The sequence below is a fragment of the Amblyomma mixtum genome, chromosome 10 (genome assembly GCF_055824585.1).
Source record: "Amblyomma mixtum isolate Tamu chromosome 10, ASM5582458v1, whole genome shotgun sequence".
NCBI lineage: Eukaryota > Metazoa > Arthropoda > Arachnida > Ixodida > Ixodidae > Amblyomma > Amblyomma mixtum.
In genome coordinates, this window is record NC_143021.1 from 94,343,371 (window position 1) to 94,369,436 (window position 26,066).

The window sequence follows — 26,066 nt, forward strand, 5'->3', positions numbered from 1 at the left end:
GGGGCATTTGAGGTGTACAAGAAATAAATAAATAATAAATAAATAAATAAATAAATAAATTGAATACAACAGGAGAATATGGAATATTCAAGTATGCCTAAATATGTCGGGTCTTGAACGCGGGGAACTTTTCGACCTTGAGCATGCAATTATTCCGTTTAAAAGAAGAATACCTGGTGTTACTCATCTGCTGCTCACTTCCCCTGTTATCAGTAGGCAAGCGTGCCTACTGCTAAATCGATTTAAAGCATACGAAAAAACGAAAGGAAAGGTGTGGTTCGATCCCACTGCGGCCGGGTTTCAACGGAGCATTCACCCTGCTCATCGTTGTGGGACAAAACAGTTGTTAATATTGAACTGTTTTGTCCACGCGAGCACACAAAAATACGCTTTCTATCGCACTGACTGGACAACCAGAAATCGCACGATTAGAATAAAATCGTCGTCAACAGATGTCCTGAGTACAGAAAGACGACTGCAATATGTGGTGCCAGTTGTTAATCCAGCCAAAAAGTAAACGCTTGATAGTTGCCCCACCTCATGCATTTCAGATGTTGTCCTGTAGAATACAAGGATGCTGCATGGCCGATAAAAAAATTACCCCTACTCGTCCACAAGTCGACTCACTACAAAAGTGTCGAGCTAAAAGCTCAATTCTAGATGAAACGCACGACTCGTTGACTGCCCTTGCTTCAATATTCAGCAAGTCCTGTATGCCACACTTCAGTCATTCTTGGTATTTTTACTTCAAGCGTACGTAAGTCATCCTGGAAATATAATTTTAAGCATATTTTAATGCAAGCTTTCCACGTGTAAGGAATAAGAGTTCTGCAGCGACGCTATTTCCTACGAAGAAATCGTTTCTCTCACCAGACTTTGCAAAATTAGCGGGCCACCGATATCTTCCCTGCGAATGTCCTGTAATAACGGGTCTCTTAGCGAAGAGGGTGCCGCAGTAATAATATTAGACCCCCATGTAGAGTGAAGAGAACTCAAACTCGGAAGAATTTTCACCGTACCGCCTTTTTTTTCTCAGTAGGTTTGAGTAACACGTCAACAGTGCGGTGTTTTATCCCCGACCACTGTCTTTTAGTGAGCGCATTTTGGCAGCCGTGGGACGCAGCGACTACCGGCCAAATCAGCAGTGGGCACAGTATGCAAAGGGACGTTACAAACACGGTTTCCTAAGAATAAAGCAGGCGCGTAGGGGAATTTTTATATGCTACACTACGAAGACCGGCTTTCGTGAAGATCACGTTTAATTTAGAAGAAAGTGTGAAGTATTTTAAGATACTGTGATGAACATATTCACATAAATGGGCTAATATTCCTATACGCTACAAATTCTAGCTTAAAAGTTTGCACTACGCTCCCACAGAATAGTTAATACTTAAACAGAAATCCAATGGGGTGTGAGTATGAGAATTAATAGCATCAAACTGCAAGCGTACAGAGGGTGACCTGCGGATATAGCGATTGCTATGGTGCAGTCTTGTGATAAGATACACATCGCATTCATAAAGAACTCCCTGCTTAATAATGTGCTTGTCCCGGGCGCTGTGACACGGCTGAGGGCATTTTACACCACCTGTACAAGATCTTTGTCATCACTATCATCACCTTCAGCCTGACTACCCCAACTGCAGGCCGAGGCACATTCCCATATCTCTCCAATTAACCCTGTCCTTTGCCATCTTTGGGCACCGTATCCCCAGAAAGTTCTTTATCTCCTCCTCCACCCTAACTTTCTGCCGCCCCCTGCTACGCTTGCCTTCTCAAGGAATCCACTCCGTTACCCTTAAGGAGCAGCGGTTGTCTTGCTTGCGCCTTACATTCTCGGCCCAAGCCTATTTCTTCCTCTTGATTTCGACTAGGATATCATTATCCCGCGTTTGTTCCCTCACCCACTCCTCCCTCTTCCGATGTCTTAATGTTACACCTATCATATTTTTTCCATAGTTGGTTGCGTTGTCCTTAACTTCAGCTGAACCCTATTCGTTAGAATCCACGTTTTTGTCCCCTAGGTGAGTTGGAAGAAAGAACTGGTAAGGTACACTTCTCTCTTGAGGAATATTGGTATACGGCTATTCATGATATGAGAGATTCTGCCATATGCGCTCCACCCCATTCTTATTCTTCTAGCCATTTTCCTGTCATAATCCGAGTCACTGGTCATTACTTGCCCTGAGTAGACGTGTTGCCTTACCACTCAGGACCACAAGAGGACCGCACGACTACGTCCGACCAGTTCGGCGGCAGTGCTTCGGAAGCACGCATTTCAAGCTTATTTTTGCAGATCTGCAGCCTTTTTTCGAAACGGGCGTGAGTAGCACGAGTGGAAGACAATATCGCACCGTCAACATCTGCACGTGCCTGCGCCGCCTTCTTCTGCACGATGACTGTGAGACAGGCGCACGGCGACTGCGCATCACCTTGCCATCTGACCCCTACCTGCAGTGGTCATAAAAGGACCGCGCGATTGCGTCCGACCAGTTCGGCGGCAGTGCTCCGGAAGCACGCATTTCAAGCTTATTTTTTGCACATCTGCAGGTGAGACTAATCATCTCTGTTGTTTACTTTTATACATCTCTGCCCTGCTGCCGAACTCAGCGTACATGTGCCGAATGTCTGCTTGAAGCCTGTCTTGTTTCAGGAGTGCTCATCTTTGTGACAATGACGAAGGATGCAAAAGATTTAGCTAAGCAGTTTGATGAGTCCCGACGAGAACTGCGTGCTAAAATTAGATCTTTGAAAGATAGTGTTAAATTTTGCCAGGACACATGTGATGCAGTGGATGATATCCAGAAAGATGTCAATGAACTGAAGCACGATATGAAAAAGTTGGTAGAAAAAAATCGTGAACTGGAAAAGGAAAATGATAGGCTACAGGCTAGGGTGAATGAACTGAAGCAATATGAGAGACTAAACAACCTTGAAATTAAAGGTCTGCCTGATGAATGTAACGAAGTAGATGCAGTGAAGGAAATCGCAAAAAACCTAGGAGTAGTCACTGATGACTCGGATATCGACATATGTCACAAAGTGGATACGGCCAAATCTCAGGGAAGGAATGTTGTCGTTCGCTTCACGCGCAGGACCAAACGTAACGACATTCTTGCGAAAGCGCGCAAGACCCGACTCACGACACGGTACCTTGGCTAAGATGGAACGGGCAAACGAGTATTTGTCAATGAGCACCTCACGCGGAAAAACAAGCAACTTCTTGGGGCCGCTATAGCTCGCGAAAAGATTCTTGGCTGCAAATTTGTGCTGACCAGCAACGGGAAAGTTATTGCTCGCCGTACGGAAACGTCGTCCATCATGCGGATTGCGTCATCGAGTGACGTTGCCCAAATGTCTGCCGGTGATAGCACGTCTTGAAACGTTGAATTTGGACATGCATTGCTTTTTTTTTTTTGAACAGTGCTATCAGATATGCCTGCTTTTGTATTGCCATGTGACCTAAAAACGCATCTCGGGTAGGAGAGTATTAAAACTATGCCTTTAAAAAGTTTCCATATGAATTCTCGATCACTGCAATAAATGTGACGATTTTACTTTGCTTCTAAATAGTTTTGGCTTTGCTTTTGACGTATTGATGGTGTCCGAGACATGGTTCAATGATGATTTTGCGTTTACGCTTCCTTCCTTTGAGACTTTCTATTTCATTTCATTTCATTTCATTTATTTCATCCTTAAAGGCCCAAGGGCATTACATAAGGAGGGGGCTACAATTCATATAAAAGAAGCATAAAAAACACACGCACAATGAACACACACAACAAACTTCAAAGCTAAAGAGAAAAAAAAATAAAGATAAAAGATAAAGGGTTTACATGTTCAGTGAAAGCATACAAAAGAAAAAAAAAAAATTCGCTTGCGGTAGCGAGCACAGATGAAAGTCAGTGATCAACACGTGTTAAAAATGACAAGGAATTCACTTATTCTGAAGATGACGGGCCAGTTCTGTACGAAAAGATTTTGAATCGTTGCATAAAATCGCCAAACTAGCCGCAAAGGCGGTGGAGTATCTTTACTTATGAAATCTCATCTGCAATGTGCCTTACTTCAGGAGTTTGCTCTTTCCTCAGATGATGTTGAAGTGTTATCAGTATTGAGTGACTAGACTGTATTTTCCGTTTTTTACCGACCACCAAGTGGGAACGTGCATCTGTTTTTTCATTCCTTGATCATTTCTTGCAATTCATTTCTCAAAATAGGTACGCTGTAGTTTGGGGCGGGGATTTTGTCTGTCTGTTGTCTGATTCATCATTAAAGGTACATTTTGAAATTATGCTCTCATCTAATGGGTGTGTAAACGTTATTACTGAACCTACTCGCATTGATAAAAGCTCTTCTACTCTCTTAGACTTGCTCCTAAGAAATGTTGAGTTATCGCTTGTCAAATCTGGTGTCGTTGCCTGTGATTTGAGCGACCACATGTCACAAATATGTCACAACACGTGGTTCGCAGCGTCATTACAGTTATCAATTAATTACGGAACATGGACTTGATCGCTTTCACATCACCTTCTTTCAGGAGGACTGGAGTAGTATGTACGGCCTAAATGATACCGATACTGCTTATGGCACTTTTTGACTAGGTTTTACGGTCTGTATAAAGACCATTTTCTGCTTAAGAATGCCACAAGCAGAAAGAGGATCAGAAAATCGTGGATAACAAGCTCACTACAACATCGTATACACGAAAAATATCAACTCTACGGACTGTTTCTCAAAACCCGAGATCCTGAGGTCCTAGCAGAGTACAGAAAACGTCGGAACAGATTAAACCGTGATATTAAGGTTGCGAAGACCCATTATTATTCTAACCTATTTGAGCATAGCACCGGCCAAAGCGACTTACTTTATTTGACTAGTATAATAAATCCCAGAGAGGCAGTAAGCGTTCCTGAGAGCATAAATATTGGTGGTCTTGAAACTCAAGCCTCAGTACTGGCTGACGCGTTTAATAACACTTTTCTCGCACTTCCTGATACAGATTACAATAGTGACGTCTGTGCCGCCGCGGTGGCTCAGTGGTTATGGTGCTCGGCTGCTGACCCAAAAGACGCGGGTTCGATCCCGGCCGCGGCGGCTAGAATTTCTTTGGAGGAGAAATTCTAGAGGCCCGTGTACTGTGCGATGTGAGTGCACATTAAAGAACCCCAGGTGGTCGAAATTTCCGGAGCCCTTCACTACGGCGTCTCCCATAGCTTGGGTCGCTTTGGGACGTTAAACCCCATAAACCAAACCAAACCAGTAGTGACGTCTGTGGTTTTATAGATTTCAACAATAGCTCTACTACTTTTCTGGAGCCTGTAACCTCTGAAGAAGCAGTTTCTCTTTCGCGTCCTCAAGCATACAACGTCTCGTGATGTCAGGGGCTTTCAAGTAGGACCTATTCAATTTGTCATTGACGTGATCGGCCCACTTCTAGGTTGATATTTAACCTCTGTTTGACGTCGGAAACTTTACCTATGTCAATGCAAAAAGCAAGTTATCGCGGTTTTTAAAAAAGGCGATAAAAATGATATCGGTAACTACAGGCCCATATCTCTGCTACCAATTTTTTCAAAAGGATTCGAAAAATAATTTTAACGGGGTTATCACGCGGTTATCACATGCGCAGCATGGTTTCAGGAAACATGTTTGTACTCAAACTGCTTTGCTTGGCCAAAAGGAGTTTATTTTAAGTAATTTCGAAGCCTGGAAGTTAGTACTTGTTTTATTTGTTGACTTCAAGAAGGCATTTGAGTGCATACATTACGCTATTCTGCTTGAGAAAATTTCTAGGTATGGTATTAGAGGACATGCGCAAAGGCTCGTCACCTCCTACGTTTCTAATCGAACCCAATGCGTGGATTTGAATGGCTGGCTTTCAGGTACATCCTGTATTTCTCGGGGCGTGCCGCAAGGTAGCATTCTGAGACCGTTTTCTTTAATTTATACATTAATGATGTGATCAATATTAATAAGAACTCATTTATTGCCATGTATGCAGATGACACCAGTTCAATTTTTGCTGGCAATGACCGCACTGAACTTATTAAGGACCCTAGCCGTACACTCTCAAACCTCCTGCACTGGTCCAGTCATAATGCGTTATTAATCAATTTCTGAAAAACAAAAGCAATGTTTTCCCGTCCTAAAGGTAAAGTTGTGAGCCTTGATACCATCATTAGCTGTGCTTCTCACGAAATTGAAGTCGTGCCAGCTTTCAAGACCCTCGGTGTTTGGTTTGCAGGAAAAGTTCTCTGCGACAAACATATTAATTTCTTAAGTTTAAATGTCGCCCGTATTGTAGCTATTCTCTGGCGTAACAGTCATCTGCTTCTAACGGGTGTAAAACTCCTGCTTTTTAGAACATTATTTATGTCCCAATTATATTACTGCCACATAGTGTGGGGAAATACTACTGAAACAAACTACAAAATCATTACCTATTGCAAAAGAAAGCAATTAGAAAATTTACAATCTGCCCTGGGACCATCCCACCTCCGAGCTCTTTGATGCTGCTGACATTGCAAAGGCGTTTCGTCTGTATAATTGACGACTTGCCCTTCGTATCAAGCATGAAACAAAAAATAACTTGATTCTATCCAACATGGCTGAACTTGCGAATCATGAAAGCACGTACCCTTTACGTCACACACAGCGGTTTCTCATTTGAATGCCTAGGACTAACTATGGACTAACTCCCTCCTCAATGATATTACAGATGCTGGCCAGAACATTTCCTCTTCCAGTCATTTAAATTTATTTCATTATTTGTGTTCATAAGTGTGTGGTTGTCTCTTTATGTTAGACATTCAAAGTGTTGAATTAATTCCTTTAGCCTGAGAAGTCCATTTTTTTACCTAGTCATGTATTCTGCAAATAGTCAATCATAGTTCGGATTTTTGATACTGTTTTGTATTTTTCAAAATACATTAAATTTGTGACTTCATTTCAACTTAATCTAGGATTAATAGGAAATCTTATGCTCCCACATTGTGTTTATCACCGTTTTACTGCAGCTATGTATTTGTTGTCCTTGGAGTGCTGCCGCCTAGTTTGTTTTTTGGGGCTCGAGAGCCTGTCAAGCTCAACGGAGCTTTTTTCTCTCGATGTTCCCTCTCACTCCTGAGTAAATAAAATCAACTTCAACTTCCAGCACCTCGGTGCCGATTGTGAACTGCTGTTACTTTGCTACATTTTTTGACACATTACTTTGTTTTCTCCATGTTAATTTTTGAGACCCACCGTTCAGAGGTGCCTGTCTAACACATTGATCACGCTTTGAAGTTCATTTCCTGAGTGACTTAGCCAGGAAATGCCAAATGCGAAGTGCAGATTACTTAGGAGTTCTCCATTAACTCTTATGCCCAATGGTTCCCAATTCAGGCCTCGGAATACCCCCTGTAAACAGGCGAATCGCATTTTGGAGGCCATCTCTCTGCCTGACGCTCTTCGGGATTGGAATTTTATTGCAGATTTTGTGGAGGACTACGGTCGCTATGCAGTCGCTATAGATATCTTACAATATTTTCACATAAAGCCCTTCTACAACCTGAGACCTCAAAGCCTGCATGACTGCTGAGGTGTCAACTGAGTCAAATGCTTTCTCGTAATCAATGAAGGCTCTGTATTTAGAGGTGACGTATATTCTGCGCATTTCTCTATCACCCCATTGATAGGGTGAATATGGTCTATTGTTGAGTATTCTTTACAAATCCTGCCTGAGCGTTTGGTTATCGAAGTCTAAGATTGTCCTTACTACACTAGTGATTACTTTCGTCAATATATTTTAGGCGACGTCCAGTATGCTGATCGGTCTGTAATTTTTCAAGTACTTGAAGACTCCTTTCTGATAAACTAAGATCATAGAATCATTCTTCCAAGCTTCTGGTACTCTCGGGATCATAAGGCCTTGCGTATACAGGGTGGCTAGTTTTTCTATCACAATCTCCCATCCGTCCTTCAGTAGATCCTCTGTTACCTGATCCTCACCAGCTGCTTTCACCCTCTGCATTGCTCCTAAGGCTTTCCTTACTTCCTCCTTTGTTACTGGAGGAATGTTCCTTTGCTCGGCGCTACTGCCTCGTTCATTAACGTTCCGATTACACTGACTTCTGTATAGGTTTGTGTAGAACACTTCGGCTACTTTGACTATCTTATCCATAATGATAATGACATTGTCCTTTTTGTCTCTTAACGAATACTACTGGTTTTTACCTATGCCTAGTTTCGTGTTCACCACTTTAGGCTACCTTCGTTTTTTAGAGCTTGCTCCATTCTCTCCATATAAAACTTCCTTATGGCGGCCGCCTTGCGCTTGTTATTTAATTTTTACAGCTGTGCTAGATTTATTCTGTCTGCAGGCTTTGACGCTCACATCCTTTGGCAATTCTTAACCACATACACACAGCATAGCTCCACCAGAACAGATGAGACCCAGCGAGGGAGATACATCGCATAGCGACACCTTGCGCAGGTTGCATGAATGCCTAGCTCCGAAGTGTAAAGGATGTGAACTGCAAGGCAACAGCGGAAACAAGATGAGAAGAGAAATAGCGGGAACCCATTCGATACTAAGGCTTCAGGCCGACAGCATAGGCGTGCCCTTTGTCTCAGTGCTGCAAAGAGACAAATTGCTGCGAATAAAATGGGATGTACCAGCTGCTTCAGGGAAGCCCGCAACCAAATCAAAAATAGGCTTTTTGAATTATTTAGACGGCTTCTGCGGCGCCGGCAGACATAATAAAACAGGTGAATAGAGTTAAATAGCTAGATAAAGTTAACTTGTTCGATTATTATTTAATGGCTGATAATTAATGTTTTAACTACCACAGTTGGGTAACCAGTTGCCAATAGAGGTTTCTTGCCAGCCGTTAGTAGCAGTCATATCAGTTTTTAGAATTTCGAAAACGCATTACTCTCGGTGCTCTGGCCCAACAAATTCTGACTACATTGTGCCGAAACACATGCGCTTTTCAAAAGTATGCACTCAAAGCAGTTCTTCCAGTTGACGCAACTACTAAAAATAGGAAAATTTTGTCGAGCCACAGCGCCGAGGGGACGCGCGTTATTGATATTTAAAAAAAACTGATATGCCTATTACGAACCACTTGCTACGAATCTCTAATAGCAAATAGGTGTCACCTGTATTAGTTAAAAAGTTATTAGAAATAAGGTAAGCGGCAAACTAGGTAACGTATTCACCTTTTTTCTGGTGCCCGCCAATGCAGGTATTACTATGCAGATGCAGCATACGTAGCCTTCTTATCGCCACAATCTGATTTAAGAAACTTCCAGGGCCACTTAGGTTTGCTTGCGTGCTCTGGATACGAATGCACTGCGAACACCTGCTCTTTCCGCCCGTACAGTCATGGACAAAATTTCTCGGGATGCGGATTTGGCGAAATATATATTGCGGGGACGTCAATCACAGCAGATCACGGAAATGCAATGGAACAAAAGGAGACATGCGTGCTCCATCTGCTACAAAAGTACAATCCGCCTATCTTCTGAGGCAGATCAGAAATATTTTTCCCGCAACTTATGTCCATGAGTGCACGTTTGTGGTTTGTGTAATTCGCGTTGCTCACCAAGCTGCATGCCATTCGAAACTGCGTGGGTAAATGCCCACATATATTCAGAATTGGTGATGGTCGACTTAACATTCATAGGTGACGGAGAGTCCTCATATGGCTGCTAGCGCAGTGGCGCAGAGGTTAAGCAATGCGCCACAGCACTGGCAGGTGGCTGTTCCTGTCACAGCCACCCGAAGAGATTGTGCGACCCTGTTGCTCTTCTCGAGCAACCTCTCGTCCAGATGGCGCGAGGCGCCTCAGAATTTACCCGATCTTCATCCTATTGGCTGCTGCTTGCGCGGCGCTCCTCCGAACTTAGCCGAGTTACTACCGTCACCGTTTTACCGAGTAACTCGGAAAAGTTCTGGCAAGTGTCCACAATATCTGTTAACACTTGAACATTTGCGCGGTGCTCTTCCGAGCACACCCAATTAACTTCCGAGTAACTGGACTACGCTTGGGTAAGTGTCCGCGCTTTCTATAGACACTTTTGCGTGGACGCCACAATAACTCGGGTAAGCTCGGGTAAGTATTCACACTTTCTGCTAACGCTTTCTCTAACACTTTCGCAGCGCTCCTCAGAAAATACCTGAGTAACTAATGAGTGACTTGAGTAAGCTCGCGTAAATGTCCACACTTTCTGTACACGATTTGTGTGCACACTTTCTTCACACACTCTGCGTGGTCGCCACAGTAACTCGGGTAATCTCGGGTCAGTGTCAACACTTTCTGTTAACGCTTTCTCTTAACACTTGCGCGGCGCTCCTCCGAACATACCTGAGTAACTACCGAGCGAATTGAGTCAGCTCGGGTAAGTGTCCGCACTTTCTGTACACTCTCTGCGTGCACGCCATGGGTAAGCTCGGGTAAGTGCTCAAACTTTCTGTACACACTTTCCGAGGACGCCACGCATGAGCCTGGTAATACTTAAGGATTAAAGAAAGAGAGACCACTCGTAAGCTCTGCCGTGAGAGTACGATGCGACCATGTTAAGGAGTTCATGATCATTTGTGGGGTATTAGTAACACTTCACATGCCGAACGACGCGGCCGGTTGCTGTTTCAAGCACAGGCATCGGCGTGGTTTATGAGACCCGGATTGCTCTTCATAAGCAGCTTCACTGCCAACCTTTCGGTTAACTGCCGACTGCCACCATGGGCAGCTTGCTCACATTCTGATCCGGAGGTCTCTACGTGCCTGCGTGGGCAAGTTCCGATGAAGGCAAAAGGTCACGTGACCTTTTCGGTAGGTGCCACATCCCATCTCCGTGCTCCGGCCCAGTTGCGAGGGTTCAGTCGGTCGCTGTAGCGGGATGATTTTTTTCCGACATGGGGCTACTAGCGCTCTCGTGTTAAAATTAGCTGCGCTCTTCGCTGAAACGACTGGTTAATACGGGCTGGCCTACCAATGAAGATTTCAGGTGGTAGCGCTGCAAGGTGTTTTCCCTGCTAGTCCCCGTCCATTGCGCTGTGGCAATGCCAGTCACAAATAGCGCACCGAACAAGCTCTCTTATGTACCTTCGCCTGTTGAGTATGGGTCACGGAATGTAATCCCGGTGGTGGCGGCCACGTTTAAGCGGATGGCAAATTCGAAATCGCCAATGTACTGTACGACGTCAGTCTACGGTGAAGAACCTTGGGGGCCTGAAATGCATCCTGAGCCCTGTACTAGAATGTCACTTTTTCAGTGCCTGGTTTCACTTCCTCTGTTTCTTCCCTCAAGGCTGATTTAAGAAGTCCAGAGAGAGTGCGGAACTTAATCGCCTGCCCTCTCTTTTCAGCATAAAATGCGGTCGTTTTCCATTTCCGTTATAGAGGATGGAAATTACGTACGAATCTGGGCTTACAGCTTACAATACTATTACGAGGAAATGCTCTCATAAATCAGGTCTTGAAGACACTATCTAGAAAGCGTGGAATATAGCTGCAATTTATTACCGTGTATAAAGTGACTACTTTTTCCTAACAATCGGCTTGAAAAGCTTGAGCATGACTCGGAAGCTGTATAAGCTATCGTTACATTGTTTTTACTTCAAAACATCATTATCTGCCGATTCATATTGTGCCAAAGACCCCGTCAGGCAATCATGTCTTCAGTCTTTGCCACCCGCAGGAAGATGCCATTTTCCAGCAACTAAAAAACTGACCGACTGATCTACTTACTGCCTGACATCGAACATAACGGCCAGCTTCCAAGGCCTACTTGAAGCATACGTACTGAAAACATTAGGATGAATGAATACATTAACGAAGAGGAGACTGCAGAGAAAGAAGCAATCTAGAAGCAAAATATTTTCACACATTTCAGACAAGTCCTACCTATGCCATGAAAACTTCATTCACCCCCCATTGTGTTCTTTTTATCCGAAAGCTTTAGGAGGGTCATGAAGGCGAAAACTCTCCGGAGGCTTCGGAGTCCGTGTAAAACATCAGCTGCCAAGTCTGGCAGTTGGCGTTTGGTGGCATTTCTCTCTCTCAGCCCGCCACCTTCCAACCGTCCTACTCTTCCCTAGGCCCCCGCCGCGGTGGCTCAGTGGTTACGGCGCTCGTCTGCTGGCCCGAAAGACGCGGGTTCGATCCCGGCCCGGGCGGTCGAATTTCGATGGAGGCGACATTCTAGAGGCCCGTGCATCGTGCGATGTCAGTGCACGTTAAAGAACCCCAGGTGTACGAAATTTCCGGAGCCCTCCACTACGGCGTCCCTCATAGCCTGAGTCGTTTTGGGACGTTAAACCCCAATAAACAAAACCAAACCAAACCAAACTCTTCCCTCGCTTTTTCCACATGTACAGGAGATGGGGTAAATGCCAGACGAAGAATGCGCAGCAAAATTTAAAATGACTAGGAAGAAGAAAATGACTCAAAGAGCAAGAGTTCTAAAATGACTCGGAGAACATGAGTCCTAGGTGTAAAATGAACAGCCTCCCGAAGAATTATCTGTGCAAAAATGAGTCTGAGCGATGCTGTTGGTGTCGCACTGATCGCGAACAGAAACCTTGCCCAAAGGTGGCTGTGTTAGGAACAGCCACTTGCCGGTACATTGGTGCATCGTTTAACTGTTGCGTCATTGCGTCGATAGTGGTATTGGGACTGGCTGCGATCTATCAAAGTGGCATATTTTGCGTAGTTGCATAGTCATAACTGCAGGAAAATCGGAGTGTGAAATAGACTGATATATGAGAGGCAGTAAACTGAGAATAGGAAATGAATTTAAAATGCAATACGAAAAGGGAAAATGTTGAGTAGATTGGCAGGTGAAATAAAAATCTGATGGCAACTCCTGCAGTTCAATTCAATTGATCACCATTAAATATTTTGGTTAATCTGTCCGCAATTTTGTCGCCCTTTTTGCGGAGAAAGAGGACAGCTTAGACCTGGCCAGCCGACAGCGGGATCTTTTCGTCTCTGCTTCGATGGACAAGCTCTCAACACTGAAGCATAGAAACAAAGGTTACCACACATTCACTTGTTCAAATTACTACCGCTTCTGGAGGACCTTACATCAGATTCATTTCGTCTTAAATGGAAGGCTGTACAGGGCTTGCAGGTGACAGTGAAGACTTTGCACGCATATGCTTCCTTCAGTATTACTGCGGCGAGTTGTTTCGCACCCACCTCTGGATTCAAGACACCATGTGTCGTCAGCACCTTGCTCTGGTCGGAAGCAGTTGGCTGTCCTGGACTGTGCTCAGATCGTCGCGGCACCTTGGTCTGGTCGGAGGCAGCTGGCTGTCCTGGGCTGTGCTCAGATCGTCGCGGCAGCTTGCTGTGATCGGAGGCAGTTTGTTGTCCTGGGCTATGCTCCAATCGTCGCGGCACCTTGCTCTGGTTGGAGGCAGCTGGCTGTCCTGGGCTGTGCTCAGATCGTCGCGGCACCTTGCTCTGGTCGGAGGCAGTTTGCTGTCCTGGGCTGCGCTCCGATAGTCGCGGCACCTTGCTCTGGTCGGAGGCAGCTGGCTGTCCTGGGCTGTGCTCAGATCGTCGCGGCACCTTGGTCTGGTCGGAGGCAGCTGGCTGTCCTGGGCTGTGCTCAGATCGTCGCGGCACCTTGCTCTGATCGGAGGCAGTTTGTTGTCCTGGGCTGTGCTCCAATCGTCGCGGCACCTTGCTCTGGTTGGAGGCAGCTGGCTGTCCTGGGCTGTGCTCAGATCGTCGCGGCACCTTGCTCTGGTCGGAGGCAGTTTGCTGTCCTGGGCTGTGCTCCGATAGTCGCGGCACCTTGCTCTGGTCGGAGGCAGCTGGCTGTCCTGGGCTGTGCTCAGATCGTCGCGGCACCTTGCTCTGGTCGGAGGCAGTTTGCTGTCCTGGGCTGTGCTCCGATCGTCGCGGCACCTTGCTCTGGTCGGAGGCAGTTTGCTGTCCTGGGCTGTGCTCCGATCGTCGCGGCACCTTGCTCTGGTCGGAGGCAGCTGGCTGTCCTGGGCTGTGCTCAGATCGTCGCGGCACCTTGCTCTGGTCGCAGGCGGTTGTCCGTCCGGGACAGTGCTCAGATCGCCGCGAATCCTTGCTCTGGTCGGAGGCGGTTGGCTGGTGTGTGCGGTTCTCAGATCGTCGCGGCATTGTCCTGCGGTAGTGATGAAGGGTGAAGCACGAAATCAGTTTTTATCTGAGTTAAAAGCTGGAACACAGTACATAGGCATTTCTGTTTGTAATACTCAGACGTGAAGCGAAATTGTCGGGAGTTTTACCTGAGCAAAATTACTCGTGCTCCAGCAGTTTGGAGCCAAAAATGTGCACGTCTGCGGGCCTACGCAATGCGTTGTACGAACCCACGACACCGCAGAATAATAGTATGCAGTAGCAGTAGTAGTAGTACTAGTACGTTTATTTGGCCATATTATGCACAACATGCCCTCGAAGGGCGGTTAAAGGACGTAGACCAAGCGCGCCTCCTGACAAGGCCTACACCCGGATTAACACAACATGGAAACGGTATAACACAATAACACCATGGCCGGATGGACAAAAGGGAATAAACGATGAGCAACATTATCACAATAGAAAATAGTTAATGATAGGCAAGAATAAATATCAATTAACAATAAACAAAATATATCATAATATGCACATTCAGGTAAAAGCAGGACAAACACACACTCAAAAAACAAAGTATACACAGTTAACTGAAATTTATCCGGGAGGAAAAATAATCTTCAGTTCTTTCTTAAATACAGACACACTATAACTTTCTGAAACAATCCGAATAAGAGACTGGTAGGGATTACACAATGTTATAATTTGATAATGTGTTGTTTGTTAGTAGTAGATAGCGCAAGGAACGCAGGCCATGCGCATCGTTTCTTCAGTTGTAAATATTGCAAAATGAGCTGAAGTCATGCTTGACTTTATTAAAATGCGAAGAGCCAAACTCAAATTGTATGAATGAAAGAAATTGCGAACATAAAATGCTTCAAAAAGATTTGCTTCAACATATGGACTTGAACTTATTAAACGTAGAGCTCTTTTCTGGAGTGAAATCAATTTATATGAATCAGTGTTGTTTCATGTACCCCACGTTAGGCTGCAATACACCAGGTCAGAGTGAACAAGGGCAAAATATAATTGTTTTTTAACTTGTAGTAGGCGGAGATGTCTAACACGATAAATAACACAAATAGATCTGGCCATTTTTAGTCTAATGTTTATATGATCATACCAACCCAAATCGCTGCGAAAAAAGACACCAAAGATGGTTGGTTGGTTTATGGGGTTTAACGTCCCAAAGCGACTAAGGCTATGAGAGACGCCGTAGTGGAGGGCTCCGGAAATTTCGACCGCCTGGGGTTCTTTAACGTGCATTGACACCAAAGAAGGGGCAACTATGGACTTGCTGAATTTTAAGTGATTAAAAAATAGTTTAATGTGATGCCAAATGGTTTGCTTTTTCGATGGAAGAGCATAAACTTTGTTTTATTTACATTTGATTGTAGTTGATTAACACAGAGCCAAACCACTAACTCCTCAAGCCAGGCATTACATCGGTGTTCAAGTACTTGGAGACTGCAGCCAGAAAAAAAAGACATTAGTATCGTCGGCATACATCATGATATTAGGAGTTAATGGAATATTTACAATATCGTTAATATTGAGAATAAATAAAAGTGGTCCCAAAATTGAGCCCTGAGGGACACCGAATTTTATTGTACAAAAACTAGATTTAAGTAATGAATCTGAGTATACTGAATCCGTGCAGTTAGATAACTCTCCAAAAGTGAATTTCCTACTCCACGGATCTCGTAAGTCTTTTTTTATTGGAGTAGTATTATATGTTTCACAGAATCGAAAGCTTTGCACAGATCAAGAAAAATTCCAACAGAAAAAAGCTCATTTTCAAAACTGTTAGTTATAGAGTTCTTAATATCTAATGGAGCAGATTCTGTTGACTTACCGGCCTGAAAGCCATACTGTTGGGGACAGATAAGACGTTTAGCTTGTAAGAAATTATTTAGTCGCCTGTAGAGTACACGCTCAGCTAACCTCGAAAAGAGAGGCAATAAAGAAACAGGACGGTCAATATTCTGGTCATTATCGTTGCCTTCTTTGAATAAAATAGTAACGCACGCCATTTTTAATTTGCTAGGGAATACACCAGAGAGCAGCATTCTGTTACAAATAAGCGTAAGAGGGCCAGCAATAATATATACAGCACATTTGATAGGAAAAGCAGCAACTTCGTCATCTCCAGGTGAGCAGGTGTTTCTAAAATAATTGGTTTGGGTTGGTTTATTGGGGTTTAACGTCCCAAAGAGGCTGAGGATATTACGGACGCCGTAGTGAAGGGCTCCGGAAGTTTCGACCACCTGGGGTTCTTTAATGTGCACTGACATCGCACAGCACACGGGCCTCTAGAATTTCGCCTTCATCGAAATTCAGCCGCCGTGGCCGGGATCCAACCCGCGTCGAAGATGCATTACTGTTGCTATCATGACTGCGAAACGCCGAAGATCAATATGTCAGGCATTTCAAGGCGTTTCTTAATTCAGCATTTCTTGCTTTGAAACTCCGCTCAGCAACCCCTGCTCAATTCCTTACATGAAACTTTTGGCAGCAATTCGCACCGGTCAAAAATTCTTCACCTTCTATAATGTCTTCGTAGCATGCAGAACATGGATCAAAATTTTCAGACGACATTGCAAGCAAGACACCAGACCATGGGCAGCAGGGGCAGCACTGGCGGCGGCAGGCACTGGCAGCTTAACAACAGTAAGAAAAGACAACTAACCTGCAGATTCAAAACAGTTGTTTGAGCTCTCCTGTCCACCAACGTGCCGGCGTCACCGCTGCCTGATGTCTGAAGGCTCTCGACGACTTGCGCAGCTTTACAGCCAGATGGAAGGGGCGTATCTTCGCGTGATGACAGCACGATAGGCAGCTGCAGACGGTGCGTCAACGAAGCCAGCAGAATGCAGATTGCACTTGATACAGAAATTCCTGAAGACGGACAGCAGCGAAGGAACTGCAAATTCAAAACAGTGTTTTGAGCTGTCTTGTGCAGCAACGTGCTACCGCCACCGCTGCCTGATGTGTCAGTAAAGCCAAAACTTAAGCGTTTGCATATTAACGCTTCGCCAACTGGGAGAATGCCTTGCGGATATTCTGTTTTTTTTTTACTCTATCAATCTTTCACGGAAGGCCTGCTGTGGCTCAGCGGGAGCCAGGTGGGCACGAACTGCAGGGGCACTTTCAGGACGTTGCTGGTGAAAGAGAGACTGTCTACTGCGCTATTCGACGCTACAACGATCAACACTGCTTACGTTGCCGCTGAGGGAGAAGATCTCCGTCCGAGTTTTCTTCGGAGAGCAATCCGGTCAGTAGCACTAGGCCGAAAGACCACGCGTAGGAGGCAATGGCGTCTTCTTCTTCTTCTTCTTCTCCATATGAAAATGGCTCATAGCCACGCGGGGGATTGGCCAAGGTACGGTGGTGAATGCCAAGGAGGTATGAGTGCGGGAAGGAGAAGAAATTATTGTCGAAAGTATTCACCCAAACAAACAAAACTATAACCAGGGAGCAAGGGGCTATCTTAAAGTGATTGCAATGGAGTACTTATATCAACCCAGGCAAATTCAGCTATACGTTTTCAAATTCGCACGATTCGCATTGCCTCTTCTGCGGCATGTGGTTAACTTATATCACATGGTACGGCGGCGCTGTCCAGCTCACAACCGGAAAACCCGCTTTGGCTGGTGAACAGGTCCAGAGCGGCCGCAAAAGCAAATGGGCTTCTGAACTGATGGCCACCGAACTAGCCTTGATTTCTGTTCATTAAGTATTCTCACGTACACACATTTGAGGGCGTTATTAGATAAAAGAGAAAAAAAAACTGGAAGAAGCTTAAGCTTCGCCTTTAGGACTGGAATGCGAAAGCGCTTTGCAGCGCCGCCAGGGAGTCCACAGAACGCCTTAGTCCGTTCAGCGCGATGCCTTGTCCGTTGGAAACAGCTTTGAATGCCACGCATTTTTGAGGAGAGGAAACGGCTCAGTAAATGTCTCACATCTCGCACCTGCGTGGCCGACTGGCTCAGGTGGAGGGCATAAAACACGCACTCTACGCAGACGATATTACACCGTGGACCACCGAGGGGAGGCTTGGGGAGATGGAGGGCCGCCTTCAGCAGGCAGCCTCCATAGTCAATGCATATGCTGCCGACTGCGGCCTCCAATGTTCTCCCGCCAAATCAGAGCTTCTACACGTCAGAACAAACCACAAAGACAACACGTCTCTACACATATCTCTGTCGGGTGGTGCGATCAGAGAAGTGGCAGAGCTCCGGATCCTGGCTCTGTTCTTCAATAACAAACTTAGGCCGGACACTACCGTAGCGAAACTCAAGCGCATAGGTGAATAGGTAGGGCGCATGATCCACCGCGTTTCCAACAAGCGGGATGGTCAGCGGGGCAGGGACGCGCTACGGCTCGCCCATACCTTCGTGAGCAGCCGGATCCTCTACGCCGTGCCGTACCTACGCACCACCAAACAACAGGATGAGCGCATTGACGCCATCATCAGGAAGGCTACAAAGCGAGCACTAGACCTCCCGGTGGCTACCTCCAACGCCAAACTGAAGGCGTTTGGAGTGGTAAACTCCTATCAGGATTTGCGGGAGGCCAACCTCGTGAACCAATATACGCGGCTATCGCAGACGGTTCCTGGGCGCCGCCTGCTGAACCGCTTACACATTCAACACAGAGGTGGTCGAAATTTTTTTGGCGACCTCCACTGCGCCACTACTGTCTCGCTGTCTTCGTCTCCCTTCCCTAACTGGGTGCTTCAGGTGTTCACTGAAATGCGAGACAAATACTGCGGCACTTCCTTTCCTCAAAAACCAATTTTTATTTTTCTTTCCATGTGCTCTGCGATGTCAGTGCACGTTAAAGATCCTCAGATGGTCCAAATTATTCCGGACACGTGGTCGCTTCTCAGGGTCCTGGAAGACCCTACGCACACCAGTCTCCCAGCGCAAGGATTTCTCACATCTCCTTCACTTCTCCCCAAACTCCTAAAATGAATTCCTGGCGGCACTCAGGAACTGATACCTCTGCACTGACCACCCTACTCCTCCTCCCACCTACTCCGGCTCCCCCAACACTGATCTTGATACGGACATCTCCCTGGGCGAGGTTTGTGCGGCGCTATTGAAGCCCCGCACCACCTCGGCCCCGGGGGCTGACCGCATTACTGACAAAGCACTCCGAAACCTTGGAATTCTCTCCCCCGAAGCCCTTACTAACCTTAGCAATATACATTTGCAGGCTGGCACTCTTCTCTCCTCGTGGACCCATGCACTTGTCCCTTTCGCCCCCAAACTTGGCACACCTATTGCCTTAGAATACCTCCGCCCCATCTCTCTCACATCCTGTCTCGGCAAACTCTTCGAGCATGTCATTCTAGCCCGTGTGCACACTTATCTAGATGACCACGACATGTTTCGGGACTCCATGTTCACCTTTCGTCAACAATTGTCCACCCAAGATGTCATGCTTCACTTTTCCGATGATGTCCTACACCCCTCCCACTTCAAACGTACTCGAGCTATCCTGACGCTACACTTTGCCAAACCATTCATCAGTGCACATCACGCTGCTATTCTGAACACGCCCTCCTACGTAAATGCAATACTCCGTGTCTATGCTTGCAGCGCCGCTTTCGACGTCCACACACAACCGAAATCTCATACAGCCCACTTTCTTCTCCTTCCTTCTCCCTCGGCAACACGGGTACCCTACAACGTTCTGCCTTGTACCAGCTTCCTTTCAGCATAACCCTCTTCCCGATTTTGCTCTGGACACTATTCCAGCTCTGTCTCGTGCTTTCTACGCCGATGACATCACCCTCTGAATGACCACCGACAGTCTTGGCGATATGGAGACCCCTACCCCGGTGTGCGTGGACGCTGGTCATTATTAGAGAGACGAGAGGTATGTCGCACAGGACCCTATGCAAATTCCTTTCTTTTGTATGTACACCTGAATGTCAAACTCCACCACAGTAGCACTAAGGTAGAATTCCAACAAAGATAGAAAACTCTCCATAGAAATACCCGCTGAATTTGAAAAAAAAAAAACACCGTTCTTTTCAATGGGAGACTGAACAGCTGAGGTCCTTTGTTGCGCCAGTGTTAAGTAATATTTTTCGCGCAGCGGTTGACAAAAATCTGGACAATAGGTTCGTCAAGAGCAAAGTCTTAAAGGTTTTCAGGTATGTGGATGATTTTGGTAAAGACCAACTATCCTAATTAACCTTTCTAGTCAGATTAGTTAAATAAATAAAACCGAGTAGTAAATTGGTCGAGTTGGGGATTCGAACCAGGGTCTCAGGAGTGCGAGACAAAGGCGCGCCTAGCTAATACGGCGTCTTCGTTCACTCTAATCTTCCTCCTTTCCCTTACATTGAGTTATTACATTGAGCGTGTGATACAGATACGTTTCCTTTCCTCAAAAACCAGTTTACTGTCGAGCAAGGTGTAGAGCCGAACGTGCGATTGCGTTGAATTATGTTACGACTTGGTTACCTCCTAATGCGAAATTTGAGCGCAGCTCATCTGGTGTCTTAGCTTTTCGATAGATTGAGGCGACAAATTCTAGCAAGACGTGTATGTACAATTAGAGACAACTTGTTATTTTTCACGCATTTCCCTTCTTCAAGACACACTCCACTAACAGTTCTTGATTGTCATGAACGAAGCTTGGTGGTTGAAAAAATAGATGAATAACATTTAGACTTGCGGCACCAACGCCTGGTTTTCAAACACCATTTTCAAAGACTATTCGGCATTTCGCGAGGTTGTCACAGCCTTGGGCCGGTGATTGCCCCGGCATGACGGCGTGGATTACACGACCCACCAGAAGGCCACCCGTGCAAGGCCAAATGCATGGTGTGCGAAGGCGACCACGTCACCAGGGAGTGCCGTCGACGCCTCAAGACTACTGACGAGCTCCGGGGCAGCACGACCGGCGGCCGGCAGTCTCGGAAACAACAATGGCAGCAGAAAGAAGGAAGATGGACCTCTTCTTTCTGGTCTGCTACTAGCACCTTTCTAGAGCAATAAAAGTCTTTCCTACCTACCTACCACAGCCGTGGGAAGCGTTACGAGCGAGAGGAACGGGATGTTCTTCCACTTAAGTGGTAAGACATTCCTTTTGTCCTTATATCTACATTAAAGTCCCCACCCACCGTGCCGCCCCGGGAGGTGGCAGGTAATAGTTGATCGCGACAGTTCGCTCACCATTCTCAGCGCTAACGCATGCAGGCTACATCTCTCTCTCATCGCCCCACGCACCTATAAGCGCCATCAGGCATCCAGTGATCCAGGGAGCCAGTTATGCGCACTGCCTTTCCTTAAAAATATCGAAGTGTAAAACGTTGTCAACGCCAACGCCAATGACAACAATGAACGCCCAAAGCCTTTGGCTTCAGCCCCGCGTTTCTGGCACAACGTTGTCTATGGTGGTGGTGGTGGTGGAAAACATTTATATACAGATACACTTAAATAGGTTATGTATGAGCTGGCCCAGAGGGGGACAGCCCTTACGAGCACTAGGTGTGGGTCCCTAGTTCGGGACGTCAGTGGCGTTGGCCGCCGCCCGGGTTTGCGCGACCAAGGCCCGTTGGGCGTGCAGGTCAGAGGAGCCGAGCAGGGTCGCCTCCCAGTCCTCCCGGGTTGGCTTGGGGTGAGAGGCGATAGCAGGGTTGGAGGAGCAGGCCCACACCATGTGGTAGATGTCCGAAGACTTTTCCGCACTGTGCGGATAGCTGCCCGAGAAAGAAGGGTCGAAGTGTTCGAGAGCTGCCGGGCATAGCAAAGTATTAGTATACAGGCGAAGCAGAGGCTGCTCCTCCGCCTTTAAGAGACCTTTACACGGGCGGGGATAAAGACCGTGGCCAGATTGATAAAGCAGAACAATGTCTTTGAAGGTGTAAGCTGGAGTGAATTCGAGTTCCTGATCGTCGGGGTGGGAGGGGAATGTCCGGTGAGAGAGCGCGCGGGCGGCGGCGTCAGCTGCCTCATTTCCCTCAAGGCCCATGTGAGCAGGAGCCCAAACGATACGCCGATGAGCGGGGTCCCCTATAGAGACGCTGTTTTGGAGAATGCGGTAGGCTAGGTACGGTACCCAGTCCATCTCGAGCTTCGACAGGCCCCTCGCGAGTCGGAAAAATTGTTTTTGAAGTTCGATCAGATGCAGCCAACGCAATGGCGACCTCCTCCGCGTGTGTTATGTCGCGGGCTCGGAAAGTAAGGCCATTCAATGTTTTAAGGCGGAAGCCTTTAATGTCTCATCGTTGTAAGCAGCAGTTGTCGACAGAAATGTCACGCTTTCACATTTGGTCGAAACGGTCGTGTAGTCACAGTGCGCGATTTTCAAACCGGGCCAATTGTACTTTGGCTAGTAACCATGCACCAATTGAAGGTATCGTATAGTGGTGCTCCAAGTGGGACTGAGCTTAGTTAATTGCTTTATTACCCAATTAGCCTAATTAACTTTCCTATTCAGGTCATATAAATAAATAAAATCGAGTAGGAAATTGGTCGAGCTCGGGAATCGAACCCCGGTCATCGGCGTGCGAGACGAGCATGCTATCCACTCCGCCATGCCAGCTTTTTTTTTCCTTATTGCATGGAAGAACTTCTGTAAAAAGGCGGAAAACTTCAATCAAACTGGTTCGCGTCTCAAGTTACCGGGATGCTTAATACGAGCCCGCCATAGCTCTAACTCAATACAGCATCCCCATCAAAACATCCAAATTCAGGGAGGCACACACATGCATCTAGGCACGGCAGCCAGCTTGGAGGTTCTTCGCGTGCAGCATATACACTCCTCACCAAAGCAAACTGTTCACGAAACACAGATTTGGACGATCTTGGTGGCTCGGCATGTCTGTACATCATACGGCTTTTCCAAAGACTGAATAGTCCCATCAACACAAACAGATCATAAGGCACAACAGAGTTTCTGACAACAGGCAGAAATCTAATAGTGTATGGTGTAATTGCAATGTCCTTCTTAAGAGTTCGTTGTAGTATGTCCCAAAAGAACATGGCATCACGGCACAGGATGACGTAATGATCATTTGTCTCAGGCACGTTAAACAGACGGCAATTCACATTCTAGGGTACAAACATCTCCTTGTCATTAAGAAATGCCTAGACAGGCAGCGTCGCTGTGTGTAGTTTGAAAAAGAACGTTTTAGCGGCTGCCTGAATGCACATCCGCCTAACATGCTTTAGAACCCTGATGTCCAAAGACGCCAGATAAGGCTGCCGATACAATGGTGTAGGGAACAAAGACTCAGTGAGAGCCTGGGTCATCTGTTTTCTCGAGAGGCTATACAGGTAATCTAAAGAGAAGCGCACAGTGAGGAAATTGAAAGTGTCAGCAACCTCTTTAAGGAATCCCCATAAAGGCCCCTCACGAGCCTGCACAGTCGGTGCGAATAAGTAAGGCAAATGAAAACTAAGCCGCCTAATGAGTACAGCTACCAGAAACGGGTGGTTTGCCGATTTGAAAAAGAAGAAACGGGAAACAAGTTGATCCACGAACAGGTGAACAAGGCCCACTCCACCACCCTCTAAGGGAAGGAACAAGTTGTCACGCCTCATGGGCTCCCATTGAGAGCGCCCCAAGAATGTTGCAAATATTCTGTGTATTGCTTGCACCTTCCTCCTCGCACAATGCAGGACTTGAAGGACATACGCGAGCTTTGCAAACAAAAATATGCTACAGACCTGTGCCCTCGCAAACACTGAGAGTTCCCTACCCATCCAAGCCTGTGTTTGCCGCCGTAGAGTTACAATTTGTGAATCCCAGTAGGCTGTACTTTTGCGAACTTGGTGCAGCGGAACGCCTAGGTACTCAAGAGGGCTACAGTCCCAGCATATGCCACCGAACTGGCTTGGCCTAGTTCCCTATGACCCAGCCAAAAGCCTTTGGATTTCTCTAAATTAAGAGCCGCGCCTGATACATCGCAGAACTGTTTAGTCAAGTGTAAAGCCTCAAGTACACTTTTTTGTCAGAAGAAAAGAGGGCGACATCATCAGCGTAGGCTAAAACTTTAACTTTACATTGAGCCAGAGAGAAACCGCTGATAGCTGCGCTGTTAATTATACTGAGACAGAGCGGTTCCAGATATAGGGAAAACAACAATTTAGACAGTGGACATCCTTGACGAACCGATGCTTCTAGTGGTATTGGTTTCGTTAGCTCCTGATTAACAATAACCCTTGTATAGGAATTCTTATAGCACAGCCTTATGCCTTTGAGCAAGACGTCACCAATATTTGCATTCTCCAAGACCGCGAACAAGAAATCGTGCCGAACTTTATCAAACGCCTTCGCCAAGTCAATTTGAATCAGAGCTACTTGGCCTGTCTCATCTGATACTGTCTCTAATAGTGAACGTGCAATACGGATATGTGTTTGAATACTGCGGCCTCTAATACTACACACCTGATGCGAACCTATCAAGTCCATAATGACGAGCTGCAGACGACTGCCAAGAACCTTGGCAAAAATTTTGTAATCAACATTGCAGAGGGAAATTGGACGATATCCGTCAACAGTTTTCAACCGGTTAGTATCTTTGCTTTTGGGGATTAATATTGTGTGCCCAGAATAGAAAGTGGGAGGCAGGACACTGACATCATAAGATGCTTGGAAATCTTCCATCAAAACAGGCACTAGGCAAGGCGAAAATGTTTTATAGAATTCGCTAGTAATAACATCTGGCCCAGGAGATTTCTGGCTCTGCAGCGCAGAAATGGCTGACTGAATTTCATCCAAAGTGATAGGTCCCTTCACTATAGCACACTTCTCATCGCCAAGTCGAGGGAAGTTTCCGAGTAAGGAACTGTAATCGAAACCCTGATTTCGATCTTCGCAAGTGCCAAACAACTTCCGATAATAGTCGAAGAAAGCAGCAAGAATACCAGGCGCATCGCTGTGTGTGCAATCACCATACTAAATTTCCAATATTTCCTTCGCAAGAGCATTCTCTCTTTCAGGACTCAAAGCCCGACGAGAACGTTGCTCGTCAAGAAACCTTCGGGACCTAGATCTTATCAAGACCCCTTATATCTTTCTGTCGCAAATTGTTGAAGCTCTGCTTTTACGTTATTAATCTCTTCGAGATAGGCACCCGGGCTAAGACTCTCTAGCTCACATAGCTCCTTTAGGGTGCACCCATGCTCACGAAAGTGGTGTCTTTTAAGGAAAGCGATTCTTGCTGAGGCCTCAATTGCCAAGTTTTTGATCCCCTGTTCAAGCAAGTCCCACTTTTGAAAAACGGACGGATCACGGCGTGACCATACGTCTTTCAAACAAGTAGGTACAGCACGCTGAAAGATTTCGTCTGAGAGCAGACAGTTATTCATCTTCCACAACTCCCATCGAGGGTGAAGTACATGCCGAATGTACCTCCCTATCTGAAGAGACACTATACAGTGGTCATTGAAGAAGATGGGCCACACCCAGTAGCCAAACACACTTTCTAACGCGTATACAGAAACGTAAATTCTGTCAAGCTGAGCATTAGAGGAAAACTGAAAATGAGTGAAATCTATACTGTCGCCTTTTTCATGTCCCACATCCACAAGATTATATTCAGAAACCAAATCGGTAAGTAATGCAGCACTAGGGTCGTATCTCTTACATACCACTGATCGGTCCTCATCCCTAGAAACACAATTAAAATCTCCCAACAATATAATTTTGCGGTCCGTGCACAAATGTTCATCTAATGACAGAAAGAAAAGCCTTCTATCGCGCTACTTTAAGGGGGCGTAAACACAAATAATCCGCCACTGTACACCTGAAATTATGAGATCACAGCATATAAGTCTCCCCTCGTCATCTATGCATATAAGTCTCCCCTCGTCATCTATGTAATAAGGCCGCCGCGGTGGCTCAGCGGTTATGGTGCTCGGCTGCTGACCCAAAAGACGCGGGTTCGATCCCGGCCGCCGCGACTAGAATTTCTTTGGAGGAGAAATTCTA

General features: G+C 46.2%; 1 long non-coding RNA gene across 1 annotated transcript in view; it reads right to left on the bottom strand.

Annotated features, from left to right (window-relative positions):
- Positions 1 to 13,754: 13,754 nt before the first annotated feature.
- Positions 13,755 to 26,066, bottom strand: part of LOC149326449 (uncharacterized) — a 31,967-nt gene continuing 19,655 nt past the window's right edge. Inside the window, exons 2-3 of the long non-coding RNA XR_016285932.1 lie at positions 16,798 to 17,031; positions 13,755 to 14,139 (exon numbers count right to left, since the gene is read on the bottom strand). This is a non-coding gene — a long non-coding RNA (uncharacterized LOC149326449). The remainder of the gene's footprint in view (positions 14,140 to 16,797; positions 17,032 to 26,066) is intronic.